Source organism: Ixodes scapularis, unplaced genomic scaffold (genome assembly GCF_016920785.2).
Source record: "Ixodes scapularis isolate PalLabHiFi unplaced genomic scaffold, ASM1692078v2 PGA_scaffold13__105_contigs__length_92229423, whole genome shotgun sequence".
Lineage (NCBI taxonomy): Eukaryota > Metazoa > Arthropoda > Arachnida > Ixodida > Ixodidae > Ixodes > Ixodes scapularis.
Genome location: NW_024609839.1, coordinates 19176668 through 19185251, shown reverse-complemented (window position 1 = coordinate 19185251; position 8584 = coordinate 19176668). Strand labels below are relative to the sequence as shown.

Here is an 8584-nt window from a genome sequence, read left to right as displayed (position 1 = left end):
AAGGCTTGCCCTGAACGGGGTTTGGAGGGGTGAGGCGCCATAGGAGGGCAAAGAGTGTTCGGTATCCGCGGTGCACCGCCCACCACCGAGCCCAACAAAGGGTTAGGTAACGCACCATAACAAGAAGGGCTTGGCTGGAGACGTTACGCTAACAGTGCTGCCGGGAAACTATACCCAAGTGTGGGTCAAGACAGAGGTCCATTGCCACCCAAGGTTAGCCCTTGCCGCCAAAGAGGGCTGAAAAAGGAGTAAGAGAAATGAGAGAGAAGTAAAAGAAACAGGAAAGGTAAAAGTGAAAGATCAGAGGGGATAGTAGAAGAAATGGCGACTAGACTGAATCATCCTGGCCGGGCCTTACCAGGACTCCCGTCTATGAGAAGCGGGGGCCGAAGTGGTGTATTGCCTCACCCGGGGGGCCCCGAAGGGTCCAAACCTGCCCCGGGCTCGGCTCAACCACCAGGATTCCCTTTTCCTCAGACACGGGAAAGCCACGCACAGCCATACGTGGGAGGGCGAACCCGCATGGCTCGGGGTCCGTGGAGACGCCACTCTCCAAACACCTGCTTTCACAGGTGCCCCCTGCGGGGAGGAGGGTCCCCCGGAAAGGTAGCTTGCCTTTCCGGCCCAGGAGGCTAAATTTTATTTGGACCTCCTTCTTGAGGGCCCTTTCCAGAAGGCTTCGGCAGGCCTCGGCAACCGTGTCAGTTTCCCTGACCCACGTAGCCACCTCCAGCTGCTGTGAAAAACAAGGGACAACGGAAATGTAGAAGCATGACCAAATACCAAATCAAACACAGAAACACGGCTATGACGACACAACCAGTTTTCATTTTTCTTCATACTGAAAAGCTATCATTTATTAACATTGAGTAAAGCAAATGCAGTGTCCACCCGTTTAGTGGCCGAGTATGATAGTTGACATTATGAGCTAGCGACAACCACTGCAGTGCATGTTGGAAAAATCATCATATGAAAGGAGGAAAGTGCAACATACCAGGGCTGTGGCTGTAGCTTTATCCTTCAGGGCATTTTCCAATTCCCTGAATTCTTCCATAGTCGCCGCGGGCAGCTTTGGAAGGGGCGCCCGCGACGGCTCTGGAGCCATTTCCGGCGAAGGCGGTGCAGCAGACATTGAGGCCTTCATTTACGATAAATTAAAACTTAAGTTTCTAATGTCCTGCTGCATCGCCCCCAACTGCCGCAAAATCTCCCCATTCTGTAGCCGAAGCTCAAGCACCAGCTTAACTATTGGAGACTGCTCTGGACCGGAAATGGAAGATTAATTAGGGTGAGTAATGTATTATCAAGCTCTGGCCCTATGGAGAAGTAAGCTGTGCAGCACTAGCGGACACCAGTCTTTCCCTTCTTTAAAAGCAAAAGATTAAAATGGCTTGACTGATAAAAGAAATCGTCAGGAGCCGTGAACCTAAAAATATATATGTTTATGACTGCACTCGCTAAGAGACAAGCACTGTTATGTGTGTGCTAAATTTGAGGCTGCCTGCAGATGGTAGTTTTGGAGTACACAACTCACACACCGTGGTTGCACACACTTTGCCCATTGTATAAATGGTGTGAAAAAATTCACAAATAAAATATATATTTTGCAGTGTGCATAGCAGCAGCCTGCAAATACAAAAAAACAAACAATTATATTTAACCTTGATCTTTATTATCTCATATTTGAACCATAAAAGAAAGCACATGGCTGTATGAAAAAGGGCTGCATTAAGCCCTGTCATAAACCAGCCAGGTTGTATCAGCTGTGCATCAATCATGTCAATGCAACAAATGGTAGACAAAAAATTACATCAGTTTTCCACCAATGCAAGGAATATGTTGAGAAGTCCCCAGAGTGAAGGAGATAGCATTGGGTAGAGCTGGTCTCATAAGCTGATCGGCAACCTTGTTGCACCATAACTAACATAGGAGGTGCAATCATAGTCAGCAAAGTTATTTCAGCTATTTTGACAGTACAACTCAACGGCTGCTATACTAGGAAATACTATACAAATTAGCTGTAAAAAAAAAAGGTAGCTGTGTCACTGCCAGTGGGAAACACATTACAGCAATTACCTCTTATTCATGCACTATTCAGCTGAAGCATTAAAAAAAAGATAAATGATGGTTACGCTATAAGGTTCAAAGTTGACAAGCTAATTACTAGCTAGTAATTCCCACATTTGGCTCCTAGTAGAATCATGCTGAATAAAAGATATGAATGTTCCAACATTCTTAAACTCCTAAGCTTAATTTGGAAACCATATCCCAGCACTGCAGCCGACAGGTTCAAAATGCCAGCCCGGCACACTTAAACTAGGACAGCCAGTGCAAACAAGTCTACTATAACAGTGGTTAAACAGGCCGGCAGGCCCTTGCTTTCGCAAGTTAGATTACAGGTTTCTGAGTATAAAATACCCGGAGAAAAGCTGGAGTGCCCACCACCTTGTGGCCAGTTGTTACTCACCAAATATTCAGACCTTGAGCATAAATACTTCACACTTTCATTTTGCCACTATCAAGATGGCTGACGTCAAGGGATATATATATATATATATATATATATATATATATATATATATATATATATATATATAAAAAACCACATGTCAAAGCTCCTTCGGTTAGGCCGGAGTTAGGAAATAAAACATTAAAAAGCCTAACACAAGGACCACTGACTGGTGTTGTGCTTGGTTGCATTCAGTAAAAATTGGAGGACTTACAATTTGAGGCCCCCAACGTCATCCCAGCTCCTGCCGGGAGTTCCTCAATGGAACCTGAAGGCGCCTCCAGGGCACCGTCCAGTCTGGTCAGGCTTTGCACAGATGATGTCGATGAGGCTGAACCACAATGTAATGACAAAAATTATTTCGGCCCAGAACAGTTGGCTAACATAGTAGACACATGGTGCAAATTTTGTTAGCCTCTCTCTGACAATTAAAATTAGAAGCAAAGGGAGCATGTTGGTGAAAGGCGCTGCGCTTCGTAGAAAGAATAACACACAGAAGGACAAGACACAAACACTCACATACACAGGGACAGGACACAAACACAGACACACAAACAGACACAGATAAAATCAGAAAGATTGTATGCGTGCCTGTGTTCGTGTCCTAGTGTGGAACTGCTTTGCTCATGACTGCAAGTTATCAGATTGTTTGGTCACACAGGACGGGAGAGAGACTTCAAAACTAATTTTAATTGCACTCCAGTTCGTAGAAAGAATAACACACAGAAGGACGAGACACAAACACAAACACTCACATACACAGGGACGTCGCTGTGTATGTGAGTGTTTGTGTGGTACGGCGTCAAAACGCCTCGTACAACACTTGGTATTCCTTCGTCGGGCGTACCGATATTCGCAGGGGGATGGCACCACGTGATTTTTTTGAAGCCTAGTCATAAAAAAAAGTCGGCCCGGAAGTGGCGCGGTTGGCGGTATACTATAAAATTATACCTCGTTCGGTAGAATTTACGAACTGATTGGCGGAATTTAGACGGCGAGTTAGCCTAGTTGGTTGTTCGTGCCAAAACAACAGGGGTACAAGGATAGATGCAGACAGGACGAGGCGCCTCGTCCCGTTTGCATCTCTCCTCATGTCCCTGTTGTTTTGGCGTTTAACTTTAAGCTGCTTTAAGCATGACGGACGAAACCGACGGAGGAGACGCGCGGCGATGCCCGAGATCGTCGACATGCAGAGTCTGCGAACCACCAAAGCGTGAAATCCGCGTGATAACGCAGAACACCGCTTGAGCAACAGTTTTGACGACGGAGAACGACATTAAAGGTGTAGTCTCTATCGAAGAATAACCTGGCAGAGTGTTCGCGATCGCGGCGGTCGCGCTTGATTTTGTGGACGCATTGTCTCTGGAATTTCCTAACCACGACCGGAGTGTGTAGTGTAGGAAATTGCAATAATCGGTCCGAGCAGACATTCGCCCACTGGTGTTTCGTTTCCTCGGTGAGTGCGTACACCCTTTGCTGATGAAACTTCAAAGTTGATATATGTCGCTTCCGAATATGCTCCCATTTCCCGATAGACGTCGTGTGTCGCAACCAATGGGTCGAGGCACTGTTGTGTTGCATATATTGTTTTATTTTTCGGAGCGTTTGTCATGTAAATAAAACACGTGAATTAAAGCACTTCGAGACAAGTGGAACTAGGCTTTACTCGTGGTGACAAAATGAAGCCGCCTCCGCAAGGTAAGTTGATTGATACCCCACGAGTGCGTTTTCATTCCTGTTGGATCTTCCGAATTTTCGGCCGGACGCCTCACATCGCTTAAGTCAGTTCTCGTTGTCGAAGGCATCATAATGACAATGTCTGCTGCTCCAGTGTGCTTTCGCAGAATAAAGGTCCTCCTTTGTTGTGGAAACAGCTCGATAGAGTAAACTAAAGCGCGCGGAAAGACCGCTGCCCAGGGCCGACTTGATCGAATACAGTCTCAGCTGAGACAGACTTAAAAAAAGCACTGTCAAGGTTGGAGCGCGTGATGCGCGATTTATTTTTTGAGCGCTACCTTTGACAGCGCTTTCTTAACAGTATTTGATGAGACGCTGCTTCGAGTGAGCCGGCGCGTGTTTTAGCTTAGCCTCCTGGAGATTTACCAACAATGTATGTGCACCGCAAAGAAGTGCTTTAGTTCTGAAATTCCACATTTCAAGCTGTATCCGTAGCGGCTGAGGCAATACAAGGCAAAAGAATGATAAGCAGACGCTACAAATCCGACATCCACCGCCTCCGCGCTGGTTGCCAGGCCGCCCCCGAGATTACTGGAGATGCCGCGGGGCTAGGGGCTAGGGGGGGGGGGGGGGGGGGTTCTCCGATATGAACTAACCGGAGCCCGTCAAGGTGCCTAAAGGAAGCTCGTTTTGTACCTGCTAGAATTAGTTGAACCAAATCGAACAAAACCGGTCCTCTAACCCCGTCCATTGCTAGGACCGACGATTCGAGGTCAAGACTACTTGTTCCTCGAAGAGTTCGACACAGGTCACAGGTCGAGAGGAAACGCACACCGATGATCGGCCGAGTAGCATCCAGCACAACACGACACAATGAAACGAGCCACGAGGCCGAGACCGGATGCGCTGTGACCGGATATACTGGGAAGGTGGCTGGGAGAAGCAAAGAACAAGGCATGAATAGACGTAGTTCTATGAAGTCATCAAGCCTAACGTAATCTAAAAGTTTTAGCGCGCCCTCTATGAACTGTTTATACAGTATTTTGCACTCTTTAGTTAGTATTCTAAAACAACGAAGAAAGGGTAAACGCACAGGCGAGCTGGTGAAGTACTTCCATCTTAAACCGGAGACACGGCAAAATAAAAAAAACGGACAACACAACAACTGTTGTTGTGTTGTCCGTTTTTTTATTTTGCCGTGTCTCCGGTTTAAGATGGAAGTTCTAAAACAAGCAGTGCGCTAGTTGTTTTACGAGTAACCGAAATTTTTAACATGTATTTCTTGTGAAGCGAGACCGCTAAATCACGCAAAATTACGTGCTTCCAAATGTACTTTTTTACATATATGGGCCAACGAGGTAGAGGGGCTCGTTGACATCACCGTTATTAGATCTAATAACGGTGGTTGACATGGGACCCGCTTACAATGCCGCATGGACTACATTTAGGCATATGTCTAACAGAGTGAACGCCAATCAGTTTTTGGGCCTTTTGGGATCCGCGTTATGGGGAACAAATTTTGGAGGGGCCGGCTGGGTGTCGAAATCCGGCTTGGCTACGGTACTTACAATTCCTTCTTCAGGAAGAAGCGGTCTTTTTCTGGGAGGGCGAGGGCAGGGGTTACGACATTTTCAGTAACTTGTTGCATTCAAAAATATCAGCTCCCTTCCGTACCGCTCCTCGTGACCTCTGATGGCGCGAGTAATTCTTCGAACATAGGGGCAGCAATTAGCATAAATGGGCCCACCTCGGTCACATGGACATTGGCCGCATCCTGCATGTCTTTTCGTTGGGCTGCAACTTGCCTCAATGCGTCACGTCGTTCGCCTTCGGGTAGTTCGTGGGATTACCTTGCTCTTTCTGCCCCATGCGCGGTAATCCCGCATATGAAAAGAGCGCTCTCCTGTGTGTGCTTTTCTGCCCACAGATGCTTCCTGTTCTTTTTACTCAAAATAAACTTGTGGCCATGGCACTGTGGGGCTCTGTCGCCTGGTCCTTCTACGGCATGGTGCACGAAATACGTTATGTTCGCAGCACACCTTTGTTGTAGACTCAAATTTGATGGCCGAACCTTTGCGTACTTAAATGAAAGTCTCCTGGAAGCCTCACAATGTGGCCGACGTTCCGCTAAGAGACCTCTTCTTCAGACTTACGATTAAATTGCTATTAAATGCAAAGGTGCAAGCGAGCTGGACAAGAATGACGAAAATAATCCCTGGAGAAGGGGAACAAGAGGGACAAAGGACAAACACAAATCTCCAAGCACAGCTAGGTGACCGGTGCACGACCGAAAAAATCTGCCTGGTCCGGGGATCGAACCCGGGACCTCTCCATTTTCAGTGGAGCGCTCTACCAACTGAGCTAACCAGGGGTTAGATGTCAGCAGAGCAGACAGGTTTTATCAGCTGCCACCGGTCTAACACCAACAAGGGTGAAAGCTTGCATATTTAAGGTTATGATTAAATTGCTATTAAATGCAAAGGTGCAAGCGAGCTGGACAAGAATGACGAAAATAATCCCTAAAGAAGGGGAACAAGAGGGAGAAAGGACAAGACCTTTGCGTGGTGGGAACTGTGATGCCTGGAACGCGTCTTCTACTGGCGCGTTTACTGTCCTATAGTTCCCATGTATCAAGTTGCTCGCGATGCGGAAACCCGACCACGTCACGTTTGTCATGCTGTCGGAAAGCCCGATCCTGGCGGTTGGTTAAAAAGTATCGGCAAAACGTACTAACAGATGCAAGTGACGCTATCATCGAGATGTCCCAATGGACCGATCCCACGACGGCCGCGGTGCATCCTGGAAGTTGTAGTCCTTTGTGGGTGCACCACGCCAGCACACGCCACACAAAGATGGCCGACCAATGTAGCGCTATATCCAGTGTGTGCGTGGCTGCGGCGACTGTTCTGAGCCGACTGAGCGACTGAGCCGAGCATAGAGCGGAACTCGCAGAACCAGCAGAACCGTAGACAGTGGCTGAACTACAACTAAGATGACAGCGACACCCCCATGTCCGCCGCCATGTTAGTTGTAGTTCTCCCGGGAAACCGGAAAACTACAACTAACATGGCGGCGGACATGAGGGCGGCGTTGTAGTCATGGCGTGGTCTATGGTGCTGCTAGTTCCGCTGGTTCCGCTCTATGCTCGGCTCAGAGCAGCCCGAGCAGCCGGAGCAGCCCCACAGACACTGGATATAGCGCTACATTGGTCGGCCATCTTTGTGTGGCGTGTGCTGGCGCGGTGCACCCACAAAGGACTACAACTTCCAGGATGCACCGCGGCCGTGGTGGGATCGGTCCATTGCCGGTGACTGATCAACTATACTCTGTCTCACTAATTCCGTGCACTGCAGTCAAAGGTACGGGCGCGAGCGCGGTATTCCCGGCGACGCCTTTTCTGTACGAGCGCTCGCGCAAACGAAGCCTTCTTCGGAGCTACGCTCTTGCGCCTGTACCTTTTCTTGCAGTGCACGAAACTAATGAGACAGAGTATACATCGCAAGATGCAGCAGGACAGCCTCGCTGCTATTTTACCGCCAAGGTAAACCCACCCGGTGGACATCGGACAATCAATAATAACCTCTCGTTAAACATGATAAAAAACCGCGCACAAATAGAAGGAACATACGAGGTAAGAAGAGAACGGAAGAGAAGCGCGTTCTCTTCCGTTCTCTTCTTACCTCGTATGTTCTTTCTATTTGTGCGCGGTTTTTCATCATGTTCAATGCGTACCAACTAGCCCAGCTTACTACCTTACCCTCGTTAAACACACCAGTCGAAGACACATTCCAGGCACCCTGGTGAGAATCAGAGTAGGAATTATGTTCAAAGAACAGACGCCGGCGCACACAGATCCTTCAAATACCCTATTTTATACTTCACTTCGTAGCAGACGACAGAGCTAGCTGCACTCATCATGGTACCCAGTATTATGTTGCACCAGTGTGCTCTCGGTGCACGCCTTGTAAAGAGTTTGACATTCAATGTTTTCGCTAGGGCTGTACGCTTTGTATACTTGCATCAAGACATTACTCGGGAATGTATTAAACATTCAGTTGGAGTAAGTGCTATGTCCTGTCCCCTCTTTTCCTTGGTGTTTGCGCTTTTGATTTTTATACAGTGCTAACGCTCGGGACGCGCCTTCGAGCCGTATCCGGGATGTTTTGAGGCTTTGCGATCATTGTTGGTCCTCGGGTTTTCTGCGCAACCTGCAACCAACAACGACCGCCAGGCAGATACTTTAAAAGGAGGTACGAAATTGAGGGCAAAAATTTAACACGGAGCGACGTAGGTAGCGCAAGCTGCCGCCCGATACAATGCATGCGTATACGGCGAGCAAGTTCGTCTGCTAGGCGCGCATATTCTCAAAGTAGCGCTGAAGCGCATTCCATTGCGTCC

At 48.0% G+C, this 8584-nt stretch overlaps 1 non-coding gene across 1 annotated transcript; it reads right to left on the bottom strand.

Moving 5' to 3' along the window:
• Positions 1-6484: 6484 nt before the first annotated feature.
• On the bottom strand, positions 6485-6557 carry Trnaf-gaa. The gene has a single exon. It is a non-coding gene; the product is annotated as a tRNA-Phe (tRNA).
• Between the last annotated feature and the right edge of the window lie 2027 nt (positions 6558-8584).